The sequence below is a fragment of the Lepisosteus oculatus genome, unplaced genomic scaffold (genome assembly GCF_040954835.1).
Source record: "Lepisosteus oculatus isolate fLepOcu1 unplaced genomic scaffold, fLepOcu1.hap2 HAP2_SCAFFOLD_60, whole genome shotgun sequence".
NCBI lineage: Eukaryota > Metazoa > Chordata > Actinopteri > Semionotiformes > Lepisosteidae > Lepisosteus > Lepisosteus oculatus.
In genome coordinates, this window is record NW_027168149.1 from 849,714 (window position 1) to 877,500 (window position 27,787).

Sequence of the window (27,787 nt, forward strand, 5' to 3'; positions counted from 1 at the left end):
CCATTGCTCATTTTCAGACACATTTATGCAATACTTTCACCATGCGTTGAGCAATAGGGATTAAAGATACCAGAGGTAAGGTTTAAAAGTGATTCTGAGGTGCAACACATCAGCGATACAGCTAGGCATCTGAAATGCGGGGTTTGAGAGCCCTTCAGGGAACACCGTACCCTAAAGGTACCAGAAGTCCACTAGTATAAGCATTAAGTCACTGTCACCCCTGTTACAATGTGATTGCTACATATCTTCATTTCTTTGGTTTTTAAGGAGTAAGAGTGCAGGGGGTCTAAATCTGCGATCCAGTGTGTTGAAGTATTTCACAACACTACCTGTAGCCCGTATGGAAATAAATACTAATTCTGATTATTGCCCTGGGCATGTACCAATAAATCACTGAGCATATATCACTGTGTTGAAGCTAGAGACCTGTATGTAATATTATGGTGCTAAAATGTCATTTTCACATATATTAATGTAATAAATGATTGCTTATGCTTAATAAACAAATCTAATTAAAATAAAAACTTAAGTTTTGTATTTGTCTTGTACCATAGAACATGATTTTCTTTGTATTTCAAGCCCACAAAGTGTCCAAATGATGCACGACATGATATAAGGAAGATTATCACATGAAAAATCGGTATTATCTTTCTCATGAAAATGCATTCCTTTCATTACCTTTTAATTTTTAAAATGAACTCAAGTTGTGTATAATGTAATAATTTAAGTAGAATAGATTCTAATAATATAATGATCCAGTGTGTTGCACTACTTCACTGCTTCACTGTTCTATGCCGTCTGGAAATAAATCCTCAGACTGCTTACTGCCCTGGGCTTGTACCAATAAATTACAGGAGCACATCTATATATCACTGCGTTGAAGCAGGAGACACACAATCACTGCAAACACATCCTAAATACAGTGTTCCAGCACCTTTGACCTCATCCAGAACGTATCATTTCTTGAAAGGGATTGCTGTCTGAATGCACATCTGAATCCCAAACAGAATCTCTAGTAAAATACGATCATTTGTGAAACAGGCAAATGACTGTCTCAGGGGCCCATTCCTCATTCTCAAGACACATGTATTCAGTACGTACACCATGCATTGAGCAAAAGGGATCAAAGACACCACAGGTAAGGTTAGAATTCATTCTGACTATATTCTAAAATATTGGACTCATATTCTTATGATGGCAGACATGATGCTGCGTTTAAAACCGGGGTTAATGGACATTATATGACTGTCAATTCTGTTTTGTTTTGGAGACACTTGGCTGCCTATATGGTACAGTGCAGCGTGAAGGAAACATTTTCCAAAACTGTGTCAGCTCAAAAGTTGTAAGTGAACCTCTCCAGCTGCTTTAACTCTCTTCATTTTTGTCATTTAATTGTCTGTCGGCACTATGTGGCAGCGTTGCATGACAACCCATCTCACCACGGAAAGGAACCTAACAGCTTTGGTAAGAGAGGAGAAAAGGACCTGGCCAGTAAGGGGCTCGAACCCACGACTTTGACGTTATTAGCACCATGCTCTAACCAACTGAGCTAACCGGCCTCACGACAGTGGTCCTCTCTGTGCAGCGCCTTTTACTTCCATTGACAAATGATAGCAATTCGAAGAGAGATCCTTCAGACCAGCAAGCAAACCCACGGCTATTTCGGTTTTCTATCTAGGCAACGTTGGTGTCTGCAATAGCATACATGAAAGCGTGATGCAATTTCTGTGGCTACATTTGTTGCACGTCATGCACAGTAAGAGTGTTTCTAACACCAAATAAAAAGTCAACAATTAGCGATCACGCCTTCTCCTCAGTTAACCCACTGAAACCCTTGCTGTTAACAGTTCTTTACTGCGTGCTTTAAGAACACCTACATAATGTGTCAGTTCTTTCAGCTTTATTCATTAGGTTTTCAAAGGCATAAGTAGAGCACCAGAGGCGCGAACGTAAGATGTGTGGTTATCTGAAGAACTCATTTCCATGGCAGCAGGGCCAAGTGATTCAGCGTATTTATAGTACCAGGAATGGAGAAGCGGCACTTCGCCTTTGCCGGGGAGGCACAAGGATACGTGTGGCAGACGCCATAGTCGGCAGGATTCAAACCTGTGCAGGGAGTTCGCAACGGATTTCAAGTCCATCGCCTTAAACACACGGCCACGACTACAGCAAGCTCACCCCCGCCGCATTCCTCCTATAATCTAACACAGAGTGCGAGGTGGCTGCGGAAACTTTTTCAAAGTCGCTCTCCGTTAAAAAAAAATAAATACCTTTGACAAAATACGTGCCGGCAGACAGACATGCCTCAGAGGGTTTAAGGCTGGCTTCACGTTCAAATGATAAAGTCTCCCCGTCCGGATGTCAAAATGGAACTTTGGCAGACAGAAAAAACATCAACAAACCACAAATGTGGACAAGGATTTTACAAGCTGCACCACACTGCACTTTCCAAAGCATTTACATTCCTGTTAGACGCAGGAATTGCCTTTGATTTGCGCGCTTACGAACGCCATGGAAAACGAAACAAAACTAAAGCCCTCAGCTCCTGCACTTGATTATAATGCCGTTACGTGTCGAAGCAGGAATTTATGTCATCCTACCACTGCAATACGGGGAATAGAGGGAAATGAGCACACGCTACGTATGTCTCAATCACTCCCTAGAGTCGTAAGGCGCATTGAAGGGTGCACACCCATCATTAATCGTTGCGCCTCTGTGAAAGGAAAGCTCTTGAGCAGTCTTTGAAACAGCTCGGATGAAACACTTGATTGCTTCCATGTGCATCTGGAGCCCATTTCTTATTTTCACTTCACGCCGCCCAAAGCATTTCTAAAACAGGAGATTCGTGTTTGGGAATGCGCCCTGCCCTACGAATAAAACAGGTCTACGGGTCTGAAACCTGCTCCACGGAAAACAGTTCTGTTGCGCTTTTGATCAAAGGGAGATTCGCTGTTCTTACTTTTTGATGACATAACACCCAAAGGGGCTTCTTTGGAGCTGGATTCCAACCAGCATCCTAAAGTTTCTTGGCGGTATCCTTTACAGTCCTCTGTTCGGTCGACAAGGGACAGAAGGGGGCAGCTTTCCTCACACACACAGTGCAATGTACTGTAGTGTTCCCGTTCATTGAATTCGCAGTTCTGCATCAGACCTCTAACTCGTTTCCTTAGCTTGGATTTAAGCCATGAAGCAGGCTTCTAGTCTATAAACGTCTAGAGAAATCACAAACTATTTGAGAGGCCATCATCCCAGGGGAACTGACAAAGTCTATCCCTAAACACCTAGCGCAATCTCTCGAGAGACTGTCAAAAATCGCTTTCTCCGTTTGCGTTGCAAGTAAGTGAAAACGCGGTCTCAAACCAGAGCCACTTGGCAGCAGCGGCACGTAAATACTGTTACTGTCACTGCTCGATACTGACGTTAGCCTACTATACCATGTTCAGCCACCACTAGGAAATGTACGGCTCTAGTACTGGAGCAAACAACAGGAGGGCCAAAGGCACACGGGCACACATGGAGAGTGACGAGAATGGGACTCGAACCCATGCGTGCAGAGTACAATGGATTAGCAGTCCATCGCCTTAACCACTCGGCCACCTCGTCTAGGAAACTGGGCTGTCCAGACATGGGTTGCAGCGCTCCAGATGATCTTTTTCTTTTTTTTCCCTCGTACTCGAGGGTCATTTTCCTGTTCCACATGCGATTTCAACATTTTCCTTGGGAGATGTCAAGCCAGCAAGCCACTGGTTCAGTGGCCATTGTGGAGTTCAGTGGCCCTGTTGTACACAGAATGCACATTGAGCTCCTTGGACATGAAAAGTTCCAGATAAAAGCCATTTGTCATCCTTTCTCTTGGTGTCGATGTTGCTATTGTATGTAAAGGTGGCAACTTGCTCAGCGAACAGGCGGAGCACACACCGAATGCAGATGTGTCTGAGTGGTGTGTCCAAGTGGCTGCAAAACGACAGCACTCCCAGGGCGCAGTGGCTTAGTTGGTTAAAGCGCCTGTCTAGTAAACAGGAGATCCTGGGTCCGAATCCCAGCGGTGCCTTTTTTGTTCTGTGTTCTCGAACAGAACTGGTCATTATGGACAACCGCCTACAGCTAGACCTAATTAAATGCAAGTATTCATTGCCTGTCTTTAACGCGACTTGTTTTTCTTAAAATGGATGCAACTTGCAAAACATGAAATACAAACCTTGCTAATCAGTGCTAGCGGCTGGCAAAAAAAAAAAGAAGTCAGCAATGTTTTTTTTCTTTAACCTTAACCCTGCTAATGGAGAAGAGTTAAACAACCGAGTCTATGCAGCTTAAACGGTGCGCACGTCGGGTTCTTAGCTGAAAGGGTGGTAAATCACGCTCACCCCAGTTCTTAATCTTTTAAAGAGGATACAAAATTGAACCTAGTCGCCACATCACATACATCCTGTTCAATGATAAAAAGGTAACATCTATCCTTGCTCCAGAGTAAATCTCACGTTGAAGGCATCTTTTTTTTCACTTTACCGTGAATCGGGCTCGGCTGCACAGAGGAGAGAGCAGAGCAATGAGGTCACTGGGACAGGGGAGTCACATGCTGGCGGTTTGAATACGCGGAAGATCACTGAGGGATCCACAGTATATGGACCCTCCGTGCGCCATCAGTCCGCACTCCGGACTCTGAATCCTGCCATCCGAGTTAAGATCTCGGCGGAACCTGAGGCGCAGTTCCTTCTTAAAACGTAATCTGGTGAGCATTTCTAGAATCGTACTTGTATAGATGCAGCCTTTAATGTGTTGCTAGGTTAAAATTGATGACTTCTTGTATTTCAGTAGGTAACTGCCCTCTTGATTTCAGATTCAATTTCTTTATTACAGGGGCGCTTTTATGAAGACAGAGTCATGTTCAGGTACTTTGCTTGATGGAGGAAGCTCATTTCGGACTCTGTGATCTGCTCACCTGGAAAGGTCTGCTGTACTACTAAAAGAGAGAAGTAGAGTCTGGAAGAAGGGACAATTTTATGATGCTTTGGAAGGTAGGTTTTTTTTTCTTTGAAATCGAAATGAATCAGAATATCAGTGCAAAAGACAAACTCTTGGTTTGGTTTAAAGAAATATGGTTTTAAAACAGACAAAATGTAGAAAACAGGTGTTTCTCACTTTTGGTAAAGAATGGACCGGGGGTAATAGTTTACTAGTTGCAGTGCTGAGCTCACCGGGTTGCAGTCCTGCAATGTCACACGATGGCCAGTGGCGCAATAGATAACGCGTTTGACTACGAATCAGGAGATTGTAAGTTTGACTCCTGCCTGGCTCGGGTCGTTTTTAAACGCATCGGGCTACTCCCCTAAGTAGTCTGTGCTACTTACTGCATTGTAATCGTACTCAGTAAGAGATTTCCTTCATGTAAATGAACTGCACCTGACAGCTTTAGGAAATCACCTGGGCTCAGTACGGTGCTGAGAGCTCAGCGTTGCTGTTGTTCTAATTAGCACGCACTGCATCGGCTATGAACCCGAACTTTTCAATTATTCCGATCATTAAGTCAACACGTAGTCCACATGAAAGGTAGAAATATTCTCTTGTCTGTCTCTTGTTTGTATAGAACTGAATGTCCCTGACAATGTACTGTTAGTTTTAATTGAAGAACGGCATTTGTGTTCAAATATACCAGACAAGTTTATGTAACTGCTCTTGCGACACTAAGTTGTAATTAGTCAAGAAATAAAGTCGAACAACAGCTGCGGGTTTAATTCTGAACGTATGAGATTGCAGCGCCTTTTACTTCCATTGACAAATGATAGAGATTTGAAGAGAGATCCTTCAGACCAGCAAGCAAACCCACGGCTATTTCGGTTTTCTATCTAGGCAACGTTGGTGTCTGCAATAGCATACATGAAAGCGTGATGCAATTTCTGTGGCTACATTTGTTCCACGTCATGCACAGTAAGAATGTTTCTAACACCAAATACAATGTCAACAATTAGCGATCACGCCTTCTCCTCAGTTAACCCACTGAAACCCTTGCTGTTAACAGTTCTTTAATGCGTGCTTTACGAGCACCTATATATTGTGTCGGTTCTTTCAGTTTTATTCATTAGGTTTTCAAAGGCATAAGTACAACACCAGAGGTGCGAACGCAAGATGTGTGGTTATCTGAAGAACTCATTTCCATGGCAGCGGGGCCAAGCGATTTAGCGTTTTTATAGTACCAGGAAAGGAGAAGCGGCACTTCGCCTTTGCCGCGCAGGCATAAGGAGACGTGCGGCAGACGCCATAGTCGGCAGGATTCAAACCTGCGCGGGGAGTCCCCAACGGATTTCGAGTCCATCGCCTTAACCACTCGGCCACGACTACAGCGAGTTCGCCATCGCCGCATTCCTCCTTTAATCTAACACGGAGTGCGACGTGGCTGCGGAAACCTTTTCAAAGTCGCTCTCCGTTAAAAAAAAATAAATACCTTTGACAAAATACGTGCCGGCAGACAGACACGCCTCAGAGGGTTTAAGGCTGGCTTCACGTTCAAATGATAAAGTCTCCCCGTCCGGATGTCAAAATGCAGTTTTGGCAGACAAAAAAAACAGCAACAAACCACAAATGTGGATAAGGATTTTACAAGCTGCACCACACTGCACTTTCAAAAGCATTTACATTCCTGTTAGACACAGGAATTGCCTTTGATTTGCGTGCTTACAAACGCCATGGAAAACGAAACAAAACTAAAGCCCTCAGCTCTTGCACTTGATTATAATGCCATTACGTGTCGAAGCAGGAATTTACGTCATCCTACCACTGCAACACGGGAAATAGAGGGAAATTAGCACACGCTACGAATCGTCTCAATCACTCCCTAGAGTCGTAAGGCGCATTGAAGGGTGCACCCCCATCATTAATCGTTGTGCCTCTGTGAAAGGAAAGCTCTTGAGCAGTCTTTGAAACAGCTCGGATGAAACACTTGATTGCTTCCATGTGCATCTGGAGTCCATTTCTTATTTTCACTTCACGCCGCCCAAAGCATTTCTAAAACAGGAGATTCGCATTTGGGAATGCGCCCTGCCCTACAAATAAAACAGGTCTACGGGTCTGAAACCTGCTCCACGGAAAACAGCTCTGTTGCGCATTTGATCAAAGGGAGAGTCGCTGTTCTTACTTTTTGATGACATAACACCCAAAGGGGCTTCTTTGGAGCTGTATTCCAACCAGCATCCTAAAGTTTCTTGGCGGTATCCTTTACAGTCCTCTGTTCGGTCGACAAGGACAGAAGGGGGCAGCTTTCCTCACACATACAGTGCAATGTACTGTACTGTTCCCGTTCATTGAATTCGCAGTTCTGCATCAGACCTCTAACTCGTTACATTAGCTTGGATTTAAGCCACGAAGCAGGCTTCTACTGTATAAACGTCTAGAGGAATCACAAACTATTTGAGAGGCCATCATCCCAGGGGGAACTGACAAAGTCTATCCCTAAACACCTAGTGCAGTCTCTCGAGAGACTGTCAAAAATCGCTTTCTCCGTTTGCGTTGCAAGTAAGTGAAAACGCGGTATCAACCCAGAGCCACTTGGCAGCACGGGCATGTAAATACTGTTACTGTCACTGCTCGATACCGACGTTAGGCTACTATACCATGTTCAGCCACCGCTAGAAAATGTACGGCTCTAGTACCGGAGCAAAGAACAGGAGGGCCAACACCGAACGGGCACAAGTGTCAGACAAGGAGAGCGACAAGGATGGGACTCGACCCCATGTGTGCAGAGCACAATAGATTAGCAGTCCATCGCCTTAACCACTCGGCCACCTCGTCAACAAAACTGGGCTGTCCTGACATGGGTTGGGGCACTCCAGTTGATCTTTTTCTTTTTTTTCCCTCATACTCGAGGGTCATTTTCCTGTTCCACATGCGATTTCAACATTTTCCTTGGGAGATGTCAAGCCAGCAAGCCACTACTGTGGTTCAGTGGCCAGTGTGGAGTTCAGTGGCCCTGTTGTACACAGAAAGCACATTGAGCTCCTTGGACATGAAAAGTTCCAGATAAAAGCCATTTGTCATCCTTTCTCTTGGTGTCGATGTTGCTATTGTATGTAAAGGTGGCAACTTGCTCAGCGAGCAGGCGGAGCACACACCGAATGCAGATGTGTCTGAGTGGTGTGTCCAAGTGGCTGCAAAAAGACAGCACTCCCAGGGCGCCGTGGCTTAGTTGGTTAAAGCGCCTGTTTAGTAAACAAGAGATCCTGGGTCTGAATCCCAGTGGTGCCTTTTTTTGTTCTGTGTTCTCGAACAGAACTGGTCATTATGGACAACCGCATACGTCTAGACTTAATTAAATGCAAGTATTCATTTCCTGTCTTGAACGACTTGTTTTTCTTAAAATGGATGCAACTTGCAAAATATGAAATACAAACCTCGCTAATCAGCACTCGCGGCTGGCAAAAAAAAAAGAAGTCAGCAATGTTTTTTTCTTTAACCTTAAGCCTGCTAATGGAGAAGAACCTAGTCGCCATATCACATACATCCGTTTCAACGATAAGAAGGTAACAACTATCCTCACTCCAGTGTAAATCTCACGTTGAGGGCATATTTTTTTCCACTTTACCATGAGTTGGGCACAGCTGCACAGAGGCGAGAGCAGAGCAATGAGGTCACGGGGACAGGGGAGTCACACGCTGGCGGTTTGAACACGCGGAAGATCACTGAGGGATCCACAGTATGTGGACCCTCCGTGCGCCATCATTCCACACTCCAGACTCTGAATCCTGCCATCCGAGTTAAGATCTCGGCGGAACCTGAGGCGCAGTTCTTTCTTAAAACGTAATCTGGTGAGCATTTCTAGAATCGTACTTGTATAGATGCAGCCTTTAATGTGTTGCTAGGTTAAAATTTATGACTTCTTGAACTTCAGTAGGCAACTGCCCTCTTGATTTCGGATTTAATTTCTTTATTACAGGGGCGCTTTTATGATGACAGAGTCATGTTCAGGTACTTTGCTTGATGGAGGAAGCTCATTTCGGACTCTGTGATCTGCTCACCTGGAAAGGTCTGCTGTACTACTACAAGAGAGAAGTAGAGTCTGGAGGAAGGGACAATTTTATGATGCTTTGGAAGGTAATGTTTTTTTTTTCTTTGAAATCGAAATGAATCAGAATATCAGTGCAAAAGACAAACTCTTGGTTTGGTTTAAAGAGATATGATTTTAAAACAGACAAAATGTAGAAAACAGGTGTTTCTCACTTTTGGAAAAGAATGGACCGGGGGTAATATTTTACTAGTTGCAGTGCTAAGCTCACTGGGTTACAGTCCTGCAATGTCACACCAGGGTCAGTGGTGCAATGGATAATGTGTCTGACTATGGATTAGGAGTTTGGAGGTTCGACTCCTGCCTGGCGCTGGTTGTTTTTAAACACATCAGCCTACTCCCTAAGTAGCCTGTGCTACTTACTGCATTGTAAGAGCGATTGTGAGCGGTTTTGTTTTCTCTCTTTGACCAGCCCAGCTGCGCCCCACCCGAAGGCAGGGAAGCACAAAAATTGTATGGAACTCATTCATGCTCCTCTCCATGGAAATCTTTAGTAAAAGGCAAAAGATTTGTACGAGATGAAGAGAAACCAGAGTGCGTGGCTGGACAGCTGCAGGAGCCCAGGCCGCCTTCAAGCCCTCTGCCCTGCCGGTCGTGGTTGGCAATGCACCTGGCCTTACAAACGAGCCAGTGGGGCCCGTTCAGCTCCGGGCTCATCGCCTGCGGCTCTCGGCTTACCTGGCAGGGGAGATACCTTGATCAGCCTGTAGTTGGTGTAGTTGGATTGTTTTCTTGTTTTCTGGAAGCAGTGTTTGTTTTGCAGTTTGAGATGGCAACCTTTGGATCCCGCAAGAATGCTGTACGTTTTGAGCTTTTGGATGACCTCTTCATGGATCGTATGCAGTTAGGCAGAAAAGTGTTACAGAAGGAACTTGGCTTTGAACCTCGGCACTTGGATTTCATCTTCGCTCTCCCAGGTCAGAAAGCATTTGAGGTTGTTTTTGCTACCTATTCTCTGTTTGAACAATGTGTGGATGTGTTTGAGGCAAAAAGAGGGAAAGTTCCTGCCCTTGAGAAGATCAACTTGCAGCCTCTGACACAGAGAGAGAGGAAAACGGTGCATGTTGTTATGTTCTCGGAAATGGCAAAGACGGAGGACATTCACACCTGGCTTAAGCAGTACTGCACAGTCCACCATGGAACTGAGGTTAGAGATGTTGACGGTATAAAAACAGGAGCAAGGACATTCGAGGTTCGCTTGCTACCGGACAATGTAAATGGAGGCTTAAGGCACCTGCCCTCTACAATCCGGCTGGGCGCCTGCAATGGCTATGTTTTTTATGTGGGACAACCAAAGGTGCGTCGGCGCTGTGGTGCTGTGGGACACCTGGCATCGTCCTGCACTGTGAAATGCTGCAAGACCTGTGGCAAACAGGGACATTTAGCCTTGGACTGTTCAATGCTGCCAAAGTGCAATTTATGTGGCTCGGAAGGACACGTTTTTAAGAACTGCCCTCACGCCTACGCCAATAAACTCAAAATGAGAAAGGATGAGGCAGTGCTTGTTTCAGCCAAACCGGCCCGAAAAGCCAAAGCAAACAACAAGTCAAACAAAGAACCCTTGTTGAACAAAGAGTCTCAGCCTCCAGCCAGGATCAGTCCTGCTGTGGCTCCGGGGCCGGTGGAAGAGAAATCCACTACGCTCCCACAACCGCAGACTGCACCAGACAAGCACGAGGGTTTGAAAACCCCAGAGAACAGCGAGGACCCCTCCCCCACTCCTGCTCCTCAGAACGAGGGCCATTGTGGGGCCCCCACCGGTGGAGCGGGTCCAGCGACGATACCCAGGATTCAGCGGAGCTGCTTTTCTCAGACTCTGCAAGTGCTACAGATGCCCTCCTCTCCTCCATCCAGTCCGTCACGGAGGATCTGCAACAGCTGGTGGGTGAGGGGGAAGAGGAGACTGGTGCATCGGCTGCACCCCTTTCCCCTCAGTGCTACCAGGAGCTGGACTTGAGGAAAAGGAAAAATGACTCTGTTTTCTCCCCGAGCGAGGAGGAAGGAGAGCATGGCGATAGGGACAGCTGGAACCCCTCCACCCCTCCTTCTACCCCCTTCCTTGAAATGGACTCCGTGAACGCTTTTACTGCTGCCACCCTGATGAAGGCTCATTCAGAGGATGGCTGGCAGGAAATTGGTAAGAAGAAAAAGAAAAAGAGAAGGTAACAGGTGAGACCGAAGAGAAATGTGTTTTGTAAAGACTGGTTCCACTTTCTTATGTAATATGGCTCTAAACATAATTTCTCTTAACACCAGAGGTATCAATGACAGAGTTAAATGCCAGTGTGTCTTTGATTACCTCCAGCAGAGAGAGGGAGATGTGTTGATGTTGCAGGAGTGTGCTTTAGCCTATCAAGAGAGGTATAAAAGCTTTGAAGATAGGTGGGATAAAGGGCCTTCTGTTTGGTCAGGGGACAATAACAACAGAGCCTCTGGCGTGGCCATTCTTTTCAAAGGATGGGCTTTCAAATTGAAAAGTATTCAGAGGGTCATAGATGGCAGGTTGCTGTGTGTGGATGTGGAATGGGGGACCGTTAACCTGCGGCTAATCAATGTGTATTGTCCTACTGACGTGGGAGGAAGGGTGGAGCTACTCAAGGCACTCTCTCCCCTATTGTTAAGTAGCACAGACGTGATAGTGGGAGGGGATTTTAATTGTATCTTAGAGCACACAGACAGGCAGTCTAGCTCTCCGATAAAATTGGATTCCAGCTCACTGGCCCTGCAAAACTTAGTTCAAGACTTTAAACTCTCAGACACATATAGATGTATATATCCCACAACAGCAGGATATAAATGGTCAGGGAGGAATAGCAGCTCCAGAATTGACTATTGCTTTGTCTCAGAGAGAGTGAAAGTTGTTGGGGTCACTCTTCAGCCTGTCTTCTTCTCAGATCATCAGGCTTTAGGGTGTAGAGTGGAACTCAAGGGCGGGACTGTCTTTGGCCCAGGCCTCTGGAAACTCAACACTAAGCTGCTAGAGAACGAGGGGGTAGTATCCCGCTACAAGGAGAAACTATCACAGTGGCTGTCCTTGCAGTGTCTGTACGGGTCAGTAGGAGAGTGGTGGGAGGAGGTGAAGGTGAGGACAAAGGCCTTTTTCATGGCTGAGGGAAGGAAGGCTGCTGCCAGACGGAGAGGAGTGCTAGCCAGGAAACAGAGGCAGCTGCAGCGTCTCTACACGATGATGCACAGTGGCTTCGATGTGCTCGAGGATATCACCCTATTAAAAAAGGACATCCGGAGCATAGCCGAAGAAAGTAGTCGAGTGCAGTTCTTGGAAGAAAATGAGAAGTGTTCTCGCCTCTTTTTCAAGAAAGTGGAAGGCTCCAAGTCTGTCATGGAAAGTGTAGTTGATGAGGAGGGACGAGAGAGAACAGAGCCGAGTGCAATCCTCTCCTGCACCGAGGCCTTCTACTCAAGACTGTACAGCTCTACAGAGGTAAAGGATGAAGAAATTCATTTTTTTACCTCAAAGCTAGAAAACGTTTTGAGTGAAGAAGATAGGGAAGTACTTGAGAGGGATTTGACAATAGAAGAGCTGAGACAGGCTATGGAGAGCTTACAGAAGAGGAAAACTCCGGGTGCTGACGGGCTCCCTAAAGAATTTTATTGCACCTTTTGGGATCTGCTTCAGGATCCGCTACTGCTCCTATTCGAGCGAAGCTATAAGACAGAATTGCTGCCTGACTCCTTAAGAGAAGGCACTATCTCTCTCTTGTTTAAGAAAGGAGCAAAGAATGACATAAAGAACTGGAGACCCCTCAGCCTGTTAGGCGTGGACACTAAGATCCTGTCCAAAGCCCTTTTCCTGCGCCTACAAAATGTAGTGGCCTCACTGGTAGGGAAAGAACAGACTTGTGGGATAGCAGGACGCCTGATGAGCGACAACCTGGCCTTGTTGAGGGATGTCTGTCTGTACTCAGAGGATCGCTCCCTCCCTCTGTGCATTTTAGGTGTAGACCTAGAAAAGGCCTTTGACCGCCTAAACCGGCAGTACTTAACATTGGTACTTGAGCACATGAATTTTTGCCCCATCATGAGAAAGTGGATTAACCTGCTGTACACAGGTAGCAACAGCAGAGTAATGGTTAATGGCAATAGATCACACCCCTTTGAAGTCTGTTCAGAGGTGAGGCAGGCCTGCCCATTATCCCCCTTGTTATTCGTTTTGGCTATGGAGCCCTTAGCCTGTGCCTTGCGCCAGGATCAGGCCATTAATGGGATACCAGTGCCTGGAAGTGGGGGAGGAGAGGTAAAGACATCTCTATACATGGATGACCCTGCTCCTCTCTGACAATGCCTCAATTAGCAGAGCTCTGCAGTGCTGTGATCGTTTCTCTTTGGCTTCATCCGCAAAAATTAACAAATCTAAGAGTGAGATTTTTTATCAGAACTGGAGGGAGCCAAAAGAAGGACATGATCTCAGGCTGCAAGAGAAGAGAATTAATTTACAGGTGCCATTCCCCGGCATTGTGGCCATTGTCGGTGCTCACACGCGATAAGATAAGGCGGAGGAGAGTGGGGCATGCCCAGCGGCAGACATTCAAGGAGGGGGCAGTGCGAGGTGAGGTGAGGTGAGGTGCGACACCCCGGAGCCCCGACGCAGCTAATGCGGAGCACTTGTTGGACTGGCATCGAAAGGACGTGTGCGCACGGAGCGAGCCTTCCCTGCGGCGGAGCGCGGGAACTTTCTCCCCCCCTCCCGCTGCAGGAGTTGTGTGCGCTGCAGCGGTGCCGAGAGAAAAGCACAGAAGGCAGCAGGCTCTGGAGAGCAGGTAAGAGATGGAGCCTTGTGGGCAGGCGAGCAGGCCCGTTTTTTGGAAATTGCTGAAAAGGTTTGTTCGGTGTGTGGCAGGCGCACGTCGCGAGCTTGCGTGGCGATCTGCCGGTCTGGAGTTATGCAAATGAGGCCGAATTGCATCCCGGGACATGCTGCGAATGCGCAACGGTGACTGCAGATGTGTAGGAAACGGTGCGCTCGTTTTCTTGTTTTGCCCACACTTTTGAGTGTTAGTGTGGCGTGTGAGTGTGTGAAAGAGTGGGCCCAGCAGGAGGCGGTGGCGTGCAGGGCGAGGAGGTGGCCTAGGCTGCGCAATTTGTGCTGTGGGTGCGGGCCTCTTGCAACTTGGTTTATTTGGTTTATTTATGGTTCGCATAAATAAAACCGGAAAAGAGGAATTTATTCTGCTTCCTGTGCGTGCAGTAGTTACAAAGTTGAACGTCTTTACACGATCTGCTGCAGTTTTCAGTGGGTGGGCTTTGTCAGATGGCTTGGAAAAACGCACTGTGTTTCGGCTCGGGAAACATCATGAGCAGTGTCCTGCATGTTTTCTGTGTATAGCTGTCTTTTAACGCATACAGAATTCATTCGAAATCATTGATTTCTCCAATTAACAAGGGTCGCTTTTTGAACCTGCCAGAAGCATTCTTTCAATGTAACAGATTTACTCCGGGGAAAGGCAGCATGACATTGAGAGTAGCTCAAGCTTTCAGCACCCGTATCGGACTGCGTGTATGCAGACACCGCTCAGAATCCCCTGTAAGATTCTCCTTCAATTCTGTTTTGCATTCCGTTTTTCAAAAGGCTGCGCTTTGCTAGTCACAATCCAAGGCTCATGACAGCATTTGAAACCAATCGCCACTGCGTTGGCCGGGAATCGAACCCGGGTTAACTGCTTGGAAGGCAGCTATGCTCACCACTATATCACCAACGCACGCCAACAGGTGCCCTGCAGGACACCACCAGAGAATGCTCACGATTTCGGAAGCTGTCTCCGGGACGTGGTGATTCCACACATCCTGAATAAATCATGATATTGTTAGTTGCTGTAGCTAGACGTTCAAATGAGTTTCATGGCCAGATGGACTGTTTCCTCCAGCGGTATAGTATTGCAGTGAGACAGCACGATGCCTGCAAGACTGTCACGCTAAACGCCACAGATTGTGTTTGTGTTGGACAGTTGGACCCTACAGTTGGACCCTCGTCGACAACCTGAATAGCTTATTCAGAAGCAGTGCTGGACCGGGAACGAACCAGCTTCTTCCCAGGCACAAGAGTGACTTGTGAGGACTCGCGGTCACACTCTGTGCATAGAGACTTTCTACCAGCCAGCCGGACTGCTGGTAGATCCCCTCGGAGCAACGACTGCCCTGCGCGCCGCAGTCAGATTCCTCCGCCCGTCCTACTCCGAGCTGCACCTTGACTGGTTGGCCGGTAGCCAGAGGACGCCGGGACAACGCCCATTGGACAACCGCTGGAACAGAGGCTGCAACAGAGCCTGTCAGCTGGTTTGGTGTTCGTGCCGGGAAATTCCAAATCCATACACAGCGGATAAGTAAACCCCATGTTCTACATTGCATCTCGAGAATTTAATTGTACCTCAACACAAGTTGTTATCAATTTAATTCATGAGTAATGTATTTACTTCCGAGTTTAGAGTAACAGTGGGTAATAACACTGATTAGCGATTTGGTAACCGAACGATATATATTGACATATATTCTCTGTTGTGTATCTCTTTGTGTTTGCATCTCTTCGGGATTATATACCTTGTATATTGATAACCCTCACAGTAAGGTCTGCCACTCGTATCCAGGCAGACTAGTATATGTTTGGTGCACAATTTATATTAATAAATGTATCTAGTGTATTGAACCCCTGTGTGTGCGTTGTTAGTTGTTCTGACGATTGATTTTCTAAAAGCCCCAACGAACAACCTTGTGATTACTGCTACAATTAATAATTGTCTCAGTAAACCCATCAAACCATTACATTTAATGGCGTCCCTGGGTGGGTGAGTTTAGAATGAAATGAGAATCAGTCGCACAGAATAACTGAAGTTCAGCACAGCACCGCGGCTTCTATACGCGAATACCGGGTGTGCTGATAACTGCGTAAAGAAATCCCCCTGTTTTCTAGCGTTTAGTGTAACGTGTGCTGATTGGAAATCCATCTGCTCGGGTGTCTAGATTCCATACTGTATTTTGGAAAAAGAAAAAAAAAAGTAATACTCTTAAAGTTTCTCTGACGTAATGACAATGGCTGCTAAAATGTCTGAAGTGGAGTCGCTTATAAGTACTATTTCTAGCGACGACAATCCTGGTTACTGGAGTGGTATCGAAAAGTTGAACTTTGATGATATTGAGAAGCTGCAAGTAGATTTAGTAGCTAAGGTAGCGAACCAGCTTAACACAGGAGTGTCTGTGAACGCAGTTCTGGTCCTATCGAGTTTCACCTTAAATCTAGCTAAACAGCTGGAACTGTCTTTGTCCGAGCTGACAAAGTTTCAAAAGCTTCAGGGAACGCTAGAAAGATATAAGGTGGAGCGAGTCGAGTTGTTGGATATAATCAGAGAAAAGAGAGTGAAAAATGAGGAAAGTGAAGACTGACTCAGGGAAGTTTTAGGTAAATTAGATGACTTGTCTGCTAGAGAAACTGCGGCTGAGGTAGCTAGGAGAGACCTGGAAGGGAGCTCGAAAGAAAAAGAAAAAGAAATTGAGAGTTTAAATGAGCTCAGCCAGGAAAGGCAAAAGGAGTCAGATGCTGCCGTACTGGAAGCAAAATAGACTAGATCCCACTTGCATGCCAGCCCACCTAGCAGCCCGGAGCGCTCACCCAGCGCGCCGGGAGGAGGTTTCTCCCGGCCAGGGTCTGTGGTCGGATCGGCATGGGGGAGATCGCCGAGTCCTGCGCGAAACGCAAGGGCGAGTCAGTTCAGGCATAGACCCCCTGCTCCTGATCACGGCCGTCTCCCTGCCCGCGGAGAAACCGTAAAAATTAACCTCCACTCCCTGAGGCAGTTAGCCAAAGATGTAGAAAGGTTTGACCCGTCAGTGTCAGGGAATAATGTGGAGACCTACATCGATGAGCTGAGATATACTTTGCAGTTTATGCCCGAAGCGTCCGAACAGGAAAAGGCTATGTAAGTAAGGAAAACTACCAGCCGAGCGATCCACGAGTGGATGTCTAGACAAGGACCGGAAGTCTGTAATAGCTTTGAGGAGCTGTGTCAGGCAATGATCGGAGAATTTTCGGCTTTTATCGATCCCATAGCTGCCGTGGCTGCTGTGCACCATATTAAGCACGAAAAAGCTGAAGCCCCTCGCGACTATTATCAGAGGCTTAGGCGCACTTATTTTGCAGGGCGGAATGAAGAGGGTTGCGAAGAGAACGTGAATTTCAAAGGTTTATTCATTGCTAATCTGCATCCCTCAGTCAGGAAAATGATTGTGATGCACACACAGCGATGAAAATGGCTGACATTAGAAGGTTGGCTCAAAAAGCCTGGGGAGCTGAAGTCTCTGCTTCCTCAGAGCGAAAACCTGCTAAAACGGCCGTGTTCGCCACTAAAGCCAGCAGGGTTGACGACTCGCCTCAGCTCGAGGCAGCTGAGGTTCCTGAGCTCGCTAAGCCCCGGCACAAAATAGGCAGGCAGGACCGCACTAAGCGTCAGAGCCGCCGTGAGCGCTACGGGGAAGGCAAGGGCTCAGGCAGAGTCTATCATAAGACTGGACGAAGGGAGTCGACTGCAGCCCGCCTGGCCAGGCTTGAACAAGCCCTGCCTGAGAGATCAGGACAGGGTAAACCTTCCGCACCGAATGCCAGAAGTGTGAATGAGCTTAGGGGGACCACGCCCCTTCTCACTGGAGGAGGCGGGGATCCGTCCCAAGCCCCTCCCTCAGTCTATCTGATTGGGTGGGAGGGTTCCTGCCTGGAAGAAGGCTGTGACTCTGAGTTGGGCGCTGACCCCGCCCCTGAAGTCAAAGAAAAGGCAGGCTTCCAACAATTCTTAGGGAATCTCAGCCAGAAAGGCAAAGCAAGGCGTATTTATATCAAGGTTTTTCTTGAAAACGTCTTAGATAGAGAAGCACTGATTGACACTGGGGCTGAAATTAGTTTGATGTCAGCCGATCTACTCAGCGAGCTCAAACGAGTAGCGAAAGGAAAAGGCATCAGACTTAAGGTAGAACCGTGTAAGATAGATATTTCCAGCTATACCCAGGATCATGCCAGGATCACACATCGAGTGTGGGTGGCACTTAGGTTCGGGCCAATGAACATGGTGCATCCTGTTTACATCTCTAGGTTAAAAAGAGAGCCACTACTCATTGGCCAAGACCTGCTTGACAGGCTGGAGCCTCTGGTGGACTGCCAGCGTGGAAAATTGTGGGCTCAGGTCAAAAACCCTAAGCCTGTTGCACAGCAAAAAGGGGGATTCAGTGGTTATGCTGTGATCACACAGTGCCCACTGAACACTATAGCTGAGTTGGAGGTTCCTCCTGGTTCCTCTGGACGAGAATAAATGTCTCTTCTTGCTTTCCAAAACTACAGGGAAGTCCTGCCCAGGCCAGCACTCCCACGGTCTCCCAACTACAGGAGCAGTGCTCCGAGCAGCTGCTTGACCCGCCAGGTAAAGCACACCCCCTTTTCATCCCTGAAGAAGAGTGGATCTCCCTGTCCGGTAATGAATGGGAGTCCTTTCTGTGCACCCTGGTACCTCAGGGGGTCCAGGACTACCACCCCATGGTGGTGGGAGGGGGTCCAGGTGGCAGAAGTGCAGGTTGATGATGTAATTCTTAGCCTCAGCTCTGAGAAGTCCATAATCAGTGAAGGTCTGTTCGAGGACCTGTCGCGAAGCTGTCAGGTGACCCTGGTGACGCAGTCACAGGTTCTGTGGTGGGCACCCCCACCTCATAGGTCCATTTGGAGCAAAGGAAGCTGTGTAGCTTCCATCTCCATCGGAAAAAGGAAGTTTGCTCACTACTTCCAGGTAGCACCTCAGCTGACCCATTCTGTCTGCATTGGTGCAGACCTATTGGTTCGACTGGGCGCCCAGCTGGACACAGTAAACAGTGTGCTGTGGAAACGGGTGGACCCAGATGCCCACTCTCTAAGCGGTGACCCCGAGAACATTCGGTCAGGTCAGACGATTCCTCAGGCCTGCCAGGTAGTAAACGAATCGGACCTGATCGTTCCTGCGTCAACAGCAGGGTTTCCGGTACGCCTTGTCCTAAAGAAGGGACAGAGAATGGACGCTGAGATGGTTTTCTTCCAACCATCAGCTCAGTTTATCAGACTGAACCTAGCAGTCTGTTGTACCCCCAAACTGGAACGGAATGGCCGAGCCACCTGCCTGTTGGTGCAGAACATAGCAAAACAAGATGTCAAAATCCCTGCTCGCACTGACATGGGACTGGAATTGACAATAGTTTCTATGATTTCGAACTGGCCATCCCAGTACTGGGGCAGCTCCCTGGTCCCTTGGCTTCATAAAAGCGCCACTGTAATAAAGAAATTAAATCCAAAATCAAGAGGGCAGTTGCCTACTGAAATACAAGAAGTCATCAATTTTAACCTAGCAACACATTAAAGGCTGCATCTATACAAGTACGATTCTAGAAATGCTCACCAGATTACGTTTTAAGAAGGAACTGCGCTTCAGGTTCTGCCGAGATCTTAACTTGGATGGCAGGATTCAGAGTCCGGAGTGCGGACTGATTGCGCACGGAGGGTCCATATACTGTGGATCCCTCAGTGATCTTCCGCGTGTTCAAACAGCCAGCGTGTGACTCCCCTGTCCCCGTGACCTCATTGCTCTGCTCTCTCCTCTGTGCAGCCGAGCCCGATTCACGGTAAAGTGAAAAAAAATATGCCCTCAACGTGAGATTTACTCTGGAGCGAGGAATGATGTTACCTTTTTATCATTGAACAGGATGTATGTGATGTGGCGACTAGGTTCAATTTTGTATCCTCTTTAAAAGATTAAGGACTGGGGTGAGCGTGATTTACCACCCTTTCAGCTAAGAACCCGACGTGCGCACCGTTTAAGCTGCATAGACTCGGTCGTTTAACTCTTCTCCATTAGCAGGGTTAAGGTTAAAGAAAAAAAACATTGCTGACTTCTTTTTTTTTGCCAGCCGCTAGCGCTGATTAGCAAGGTTTGTATTTCATGTTTTGCAAGTTGCATCCATTTTAAGAAAAACAAGTCGTGTTAAAGACAGGAAATGAATACTTGCATTTAATTAAGTCTAGCCGTAGGCGGTTATCCACTGGGATTCAGACCCAGGGCCTCCTGTTTACTAGACAGGCGCTTTAACCAACTAAGCCACAGCGCCCCGGGAGTGCTGTCCTTTTGCAGCCACTTGGACACACCACTCAGACACATCTGCATTCGGTGTGTGCTCCGTCTGCTCGCTGAGCAAGTTGCCACCTTTACATACAATAGCAACATCGACACCAAGAGAAAGGATGACAAATGGCTTTTATCTGGAACTTTTCATGTCCAAGGAGCTCAATGTGCTTTCTGTGTACAACAGGGCCACTGAACTCCACGCTGGCCACTGAACCACAGCAGTGGCTTGCTGGCTTGACATCTCCCAAGGAAAATGTTGAAATCGCATGTGGAACAGGAAAATGACCCTCGAGTACGAGGGAAAAAAAAGAAAAAGATCATCTGGAGCGCGCCAACCCAGTTGGGACAGCCCAGTTTTGTTAACGAGGTGGCCGAGTGGTTAAGGCGATGGATTGCTAATCCATTGTGCTTTGCACGCATGGGTTCAAATCCCATCCTCGTTGGTTTCCATGTCTGTTTCCCTTCTGTTTTTGATCCCTATTGCTCAATGCACAGTGAAAGCATTGCATACATGTGTCTGACAATGAGAAATGGGCCCCTGAGACAGTCATTTGCCTGTTTCACAAATGATCGTATTTTACTAGAGATTCTGTTTGGGATTCAGATGTGCATTCGGACAGCAATCCCTTTCAAGAAATGATACGTTCTGGATGAGGTCAAAGGTGCATCATTTGGACACTTTGTGGGCTTGAAATACAAAGAAAATCATGTTCTATGGTACAAGATAAATACAAAACTTAAGCTTTTATTATAATTAGATTTGTTTATAAAGCATAAGCAATCATTTATTATATTAATATATGTAAAAATAACATTTTAGCATCATACGTTTAGTATATTTAGTCCCTAATGCTGAAAGAAATGATCATAGAACATGACTTCTAACCTTACCTGCGGTGTTTTTGATCCCTATTGCTCAATGCACAGTGAAAGCATTGCATACATGTGTCTGACATTGAGAAATGGGCCCCTGAGACAATTTGCCTGTTTCACAAATGATCGTATTTTACTAGAGATTCTGTTTGGGATTCAGATGTGCATTCGGACAGCAATCCCTTTCAAGAAATGATACGTTCTGGATGAGGTCAAAGGTGCTGGAACACTGTATTTAGGATGTGTTTGCAGTTATTCTGTGTTTCTAGCTTCAACCCAGTGATATATATATATATGCTCACTGCTTTTTTGGTACATGCCCAGGGCAATAATCATTATGAGGATTTATTTCCATATGTGCTAGAGGTAGTGTTGTGAAATTCTTCAGCACACTGGATCGCAGGTTTAAACCTGCACTCTTACTCCTTAAATACCAACAAATGCAGATATGTAGCAATCATATTGTAGCTGACACTCATTTGCCTGTTTCACAAATGATCATATTTTACTAGAGATTCTGTTTGGGATACGGATGTGCATTCTGACAACAATCTCTTTCAAAAAATGATTTTACCTTATCGCAGCTTTGCCCCTCTTGCCTCTTTGGAAAATATCTCCATCTTGTGGTCGTTGTTGGTAATGTCTAGACAATATCTCCATCTTGTGGTCGTTGTTGGTAATGTCTAGACAATATCTCCATCATGTGGTCGTTGTTGGTAATGTCTTCTTATGCCCTTTTTTATTTCAATTCTTTATTAGTTGATTCTAGAATCTCTACAATAGAGCTGAAAATATCAGTTTTGTAGCAGACAATATGACATTAGTTATAGTCCAATTAAGACTTTATTACCCTGTTTGTAACATAACAAATTAAAATTGATTAAAACTAAGTTTGGAACACCAGGGAACATAAAAAATGATTTTTAGGAAAACCATGAAGTTCTCTGTGTCCGATGCCTGCAAGGGGAGAAAGCTAGAATCCTTTGCTTTTTCAAAATTTGAAAATAAACATCATATAACAACAGCTTTCATTCCTAGGAGTGAAAAATAACCATTTTTGAAGACATATTAGTTTCTAAAACACTACAATAAAGTTAAAAACATCCGTTTTATATTACTTTTAGTATTTTTAGTGAAATTAGTCATTTATTGCACTATTTTTAATATAATCTCTAATTAAAAGTGAATAGAATTAAGTTTGGAGCAACAAGGAACACAAAAAAAAAGATTTTAAGGAAAAAAATGATGTCTTCTGTGCCAGGTGCCTGCAAGGGGAGAAAGCTAGAATCCTACCCAGGCTCCTGGAGCTCTGTCCTGGCTAAAGGAGGGTGAATCCATCCCCTTCAAAGCTCCATGAAAAAATGATCATTTAAAATTTGAAAAAAAAAACATCATATAACAACAGTTTTCATTCATAGGAGTGAAAAACAACCATTTTTGAAGACATATTAGTTTCTAAAACACTACAATAAAGTTGAAAACATCCGTTTTATATTACATTAATTTTTGTGAAATTAGTCATTTATTGCACTATTTTTAATAAAATCTCTAATTAAAAGTGATTAAAATTAAGTTTGGAACAACAAGGAACACAAAAAAAAAGATTTTAAGGAAAAAAATATTGTCTTCTGTGCCAGGTGCCTGCAAGGGGAGAAAGCTAGAATCCTACGCAGGCTCCTGGAGCTCTGTCCTGGCTAAAGGAGGGTGAATCCATCCCCTTCAAAGCTCCATGAAAAAATGATATTTTTAAATTTGAAAAAAAAACATTATAGAACAACATCTCTTGGTCAACAGAGTGCAAAAATCCAACTTTGAAGAAAATCCATTGACTGATCCCCGAATCCTGAAGTTTCTTTGCATGATATCGGGCTTGCAACCACTTTCTAGAAAATTATGAAAAATGCCAAAAATGAAAAAAAAGTTATCAATTCTAGAGCCTAAGAGGAAAACAAGACAAATGTATATCTCCAAATAATTTTATGTGCTTCAGAAGAGCCCAGGAAAGTTTTTTGCATACATGAAACCACGCCCGTTTGCACGTAAGCAGACATGGTTGCACACACGACTGCATGAAAGCACGCGTGCATGCGAAGTCATCCTGTTGAGCATTTGAAAAGCCGCACCACGCCGCACTTGAAATAGCTCTTACCTTAGTGGTAGACGCAGGAATCGCCTTTTTATTTACGCTCTTACCAACGTGATGGAAAGCAAAACAAAGCAAAGCAGAGCAAAACAAAACGAACAAACGAAAACCCTCACGTCCCGCACTTGCATATAACGCCGTTACGTGCCCAAGCGGTATTGTACGTCATCCTAGCACTGCACCCCGGGGCGTACGGTATATGGGAACGAGCACACGCCATGAATCGTCTCGAATCAGTCTCTACAGCTGTAAGGTGCCTTGAAGCGTGCACCCCCAACATTCTTCTTTGCGCATCTGTGAAAGGTAAACTCTTGAGCAAACTCTGAACCAGCTCTAAGGAAACTAATCCGATTAGACGTTACTTTGACTCATCTTTTTACTCTCAGTGCTGGTTTGCTCAAACTCCAGCTAGGGTTAGTGTTAGCATTCCCACGCTACTTAGACACTTTGTTTACGCTCAGTGCTGGATTTTGGGAACTTCAGGACGAGTGGGAATTTTCTCCTATCTGTCAATTCTGTTTTGTTTTGGAAACTCTTGGCTGCCTATATTGTACAGTGCAGCGTGAAGGAAACATTTTCCAAAACTGTGTCAGCTCAAAAGTTGTAAGAAAACCTCTCCAGCTGCTTTAACTCTCTTCATTTTTGTCATTTAATGTGACACTCGATGTATAACTGGAGCCTCACATATGCAAATGGTGAGGCTCCAGTTCGACACCACTTTACAGTATATGACAAAAGCATGGCAGACTGTGCCGGACCGGCAGATAACTTCCGCTTATTTTTACCATATTAAACATTGGAAATCCAACCACTTTCATTTGTGACACTTGATTTTGGCTCCACCTAAGACACTCTTAAATCTTCAAACACTTTTCTCTTCTCCCGCAACACTCTTGTCTGTCGGCACTATGTGGCAGTGTTGCATGACAACCCATCTCACCACGGAAAGGAACCTAACAGCTTTGGTAAGAAAGGAGAAAAGGACCTGGCCCGTACGATTAGGCGTTATTAGCACCACGCTCTAACCAACTGAGCTAACCGGCCTCACGACAGTGCTCCTCTCTGTGCTGCAAAAAATCAAACTCAGGGAATTTCTTTTGCCCTCCTTTGAATAGAAAGCCGTGTAATTCAGTGTACGGGCTTTCTCGTGCAGTTTCATGGTTCTTGTAACCCAAATCCTACACTGGCCTGAAGTGCCCCCCCATTTCACAGCATTTTTCAGCTGATTTAAAATGTACCTAAAGGAGAAGCATTATTGAAGACCATCAATTACCAAGAGCTTTTGTCAAAGGTTTTGGTGGTCATTTTGAATGACCACAGAGCGCTGTGACCTCGGTTTTACATCTCATCCAAAAGACAGCGCCCTTTTACAACACAGCATATCCGTCACTATACTGGGGCATTAGGACCCGCACAGACCTCAGGGTGAGCGCCCCCCCGCCGGCACCATTAACACCGCTTCCAGCTGGAAGCTTTGTTTTTCCCTGTAGCTCACCCTCATCCGGGTACTGACCTGGCTCACACCTGCTTAGCTTCAGTGGGTTTTCAGTTGCGAGTTGCAAGGGGATGCAAGTGATGGAGCCGCTCGCTGCAAAAGCCACTGCATTGGCCGGGAATCGAACCCGAGCCTCCAGCGGGGCAGGCAAGAATTCGACCACTGAACCACCAATGCTCAGTGCCTGGGCCTTCAAAAAAGACGCTTTTTTGGTGCTCTGTGCAAAAAGCGTCGACATCTGCTTCCAGCTGCAAAATGCCATTCGCAGACGCTGAAGAATTTATTTCCAAGGCAGCGGGTACAAGCGATTGGGCGTTTTAAAACCACCAGGAACAGCAAAGAGGCACGTTTCTTTGCTTGCGCCGGAACACAACGACAGGAGGTGGACAACGTAGTCGGCAGGATTCAAACCTGCGCGGGGAGACCCCAATTGATTTCTAGTCCATCGCCTTAACCACTCGGCCACGACTACAGCAAGCCCCGCCGCGGCTGCGTTTTTTATACAATCTTACCTGGATCGCGAGGCGCCGGCGGAAGCCTATTTCAAAGTCGTTCTCCGTTTCAAAAAAACATTTCCAAAATACAAGCCTTGCAGACAGACACGCCTCAGAGGACTTAAGGGTGGCTTCATGTCGGAATGATAAAGTCTCCCCGTCCGGACATGAAAATGCCACTTTGTTACACACAAAAAAAGAATCAACAACAGAGAAATGCCCACAAGCATTTGAAAAGCCGCACCACGTCGCACTTGAAATAGCTCTTACATTAGTGGTAGACGCAGGAATCGCCTTTTTATTTACGCTCTTACCAACGCGATGGAAAGCAAAACAAAGCAAAGCAGAGCAAAACAAAACGAACAAACGAAAACCTTGCGTATAACGCCGTTACGTGCCCAAGCGGTATTGTACATCATCCTAGCACTGCACCCCGGGGCGTACGGTATATGGGAACGAGCACACGCCACGAATCGTCTCGAATCACTCCCTACAGCTGTAAGGCGCCTTGAAGCGTGCACCCCCAACATTCTTCTTTGCGCATGTGTGAAAGGTAAACTCTTGAGCAGACTCTGAACCAGCTCTAAGGAAACTAATCCGATTAGACGTTACTTTGACTCATCTTTTTACGCTCAGTGCTGGATTGCTCAAACTCCAGCTAGGGTTAGGGTTAGCATTCCCACGCTACTTAGGCACTTTGTTTACGCTCAGTGCTGGATTTTGGGAACTTCAGGATGAGTGGGAATTTTCTCCTATCTGTCAATTCTGTTTTGTTTTGGAGACTCTTGGCTGCCTATGTTGTACAGTGCAGCGTGAAGGAAACATTTTCCAAAACTGTGTCAGCTCAAAAGTTGTAAGAAAACCTCTCCAGCTGCTTTAACTCTCTTCATTTTTGTCATTTAATGTGACACTCGATGTATAACTGGAGCCTCACATATGCAAATGGTGAGGCTCCAGTTCGACACCCAGTTCGACACCACTTTACAGTATATGACAAAAGCATGGCAGACTGTGCCGGACCGGCAGATAACTTCCGCTTATTTTTACCATATTAAACATTGGAAATCCTCCCACTTGTATTTGTGACACTTGATTTTGGCTCCACCTAAGACACTCTTAAATCTTCAAACACTTTTCTCTTCTCCCGCAACACTCTTGTCTGTCGGCACTACGTGGCAGCGTTGCATGACAACCCCTCTCACCACGGAAAGGAACCTAACAGCTTTGGTAAGAGAGGAGAAAAGGACCTGGCCAGTATGGGGCTCGAACCCGGGACCTTGGCATTATTAGCACCACGCTCGAACCAACTGAGCTAACTGGCCTCACAACAGTGCTCCTCTCTGTGCTGCAAAAAATCGAACTCAGGGAATTTCTTTTGTCCTCCTTTGAATAGAAAGCCGTGTAATTCAGTGTTTGGGCTTTCTCGTGCAGTTTTTATGGTTCTTGTAACCCAAATCCTACACTGGCCTGAAGTGCCCCCCCATTTCACAGCATTTTTCAGCTGATTTAAAATGTACCTAAAGGAGAAGCATTATTGAAGACCATCAATTACCAAGAGCTTTTGTCAAAGGTTTTGGTGGTCATTTTGAATGACCACAGAGCGCTGTGACCTCGGTTTTACATCTCATCCAAAAGACAGCGCCCTTTTACAACACAGCATCTCTGTCACTATACTGGGGCATTGGGACCCGCACAGACCTCAGGGTGAGCGCCCCACCGCCGGCACCATTAACACCGCTTCCAACTGGAAGCTTTGTTTTTCCCTGTAGCTCACCCTCATCCGGGTACTGACCTGGCTCACACCTGCTTAGCTTCAGTGGGTTTTTTGAGTTGCGAGTTGCAAGGGGATGCAAGTGATGGAGCCGCTCGCTGCAAAAGCCACTGCATTGGCCGGGAATCGAACCCAAGCCTCCCGCGTGGCAGGCGAGAATTCTACCACTGAACCACCAATGCTCAGTGCCTGGGCCTTCAAAAAAGACGCTTTTTTGGTGGTCTGTGCAAAACGCGTCGACATCTGCTTCCAGCTGCAAAATGCCATTCGCGGACACTGAAGAACTTATTTCCAAGGCAGCGGGTACAAGCGATTGGGCGTTTTAAAACCACCAGGAACAGCAAAGAGGCACGCTTCTTTGCTTGCGCCGAAACACACCGACTGGAGGCGGATAACGTAGTCGGCAGGATTCGAACCTGCGCGGGGAGACCCCAATGGATTTCTAGTCCATCGCCTTAACCACTCGGCCACGACTACAGCGAGCCCCACTGCCGCTGCGTTCTTGCTACAATCTTACCTGGATCGCGAGGCGCCGGCGGAAGCCTATTTCAAAGTCGTTCTCCGTTTCATAAAAACATTTCCAAAATACAAGCCTTGCAGACAGACACGCCTCAGAGGACTTAAGGGTGGCTTCATGTCGGAATGATAAAGTCTCCCCGTCCGGACATGAAAATGCCACTTTGTTACACACAAAAAAAGAATCAACAACAGAGAAATGCCCACAAGCATTTGAAAAGCCGCACCACGTCGCACTTGAAATAGCTCTTACATTAGTGGTAGACGCAGGAATCGCCTTTTTATTTACGCTCTTACCAACACGATGG

The 27,787-nt window shown here is 46.2% G+C and overlaps 8 non-coding genes across 8 annotated transcripts; 2 read left to right on the top strand and 6 right to left on the bottom strand.

Annotated features, from left to right (window-relative positions):
• Positions 1-3,521: 3,521 nt before the first annotated feature.
• trnas-gcu (transfer RNA serine (anticodon GCU)) lies at positions 3,522-3,603 on the bottom strand. The gene has a single exon. It is a non-coding gene; the product is annotated as a tRNA-Ser (tRNA).
• A 374-nt stretch (positions 3,604-3,977) lies between these two features.
• trnat-agu (transfer RNA threonine (anticodon AGU)) lies at positions 3,978-4,051 on the top strand. Its single transcript has one exon. It is a non-coding gene; the product is annotated as a tRNA-Thr (tRNA).
• Positions 4,052-6,254: 2,203 nt separating this feature from the next.
• On the bottom strand, positions 6,255-6,336 carry trnas-cga (transfer RNA serine (anticodon CGA)). Its single transcript has one exon. It is a non-coding gene; the product is annotated as a tRNA-Ser (tRNA).
• A 3,137-nt stretch (positions 6,337-9,473) lies between these two features.
• Positions 9,474-9,590, bottom strand: LOC138231487 (U5 spliceosomal RNA). Its single transcript, XR_011186738.1, has one exon. It is a non-coding gene; the product is annotated as a U5 spliceosomal RNA (small nuclear RNA).
• A 5,107-nt stretch (positions 9,591-14,697) lies between these two features.
• On the bottom strand, positions 14,698-14,769 carry trnag-ucc (transfer RNA glycine (anticodon UCC)). Its single transcript has one exon. It is a non-coding gene; the product is annotated as a tRNA-Gly (tRNA).
• A 5,779-nt stretch (positions 14,770-20,548) lies between these two features.
• Positions 20,549-20,630, top strand: trnas-gcu (transfer RNA serine (anticodon GCU)). The gene has a single exon. It is a non-coding gene; the product is annotated as a tRNA-Ser (tRNA).
• Positions 20,631-27,074: 6,444 nt separating this feature from the next.
• Positions 27,075-27,145, bottom strand: trnag-gcc (transfer RNA glycine (anticodon GCC)). Its single transcript has one exon. It is a non-coding gene; the product is annotated as a tRNA-Gly (tRNA).
• A 213-nt stretch (positions 27,146-27,358) lies between these two features.
• On the bottom strand, positions 27,359-27,440 carry trnas-aga (transfer RNA serine (anticodon AGA)). Its single transcript has one exon. It is a non-coding gene; the product is annotated as a tRNA-Ser (tRNA).
• Positions 27,441-27,787: the final 347 nt, after the last annotated feature.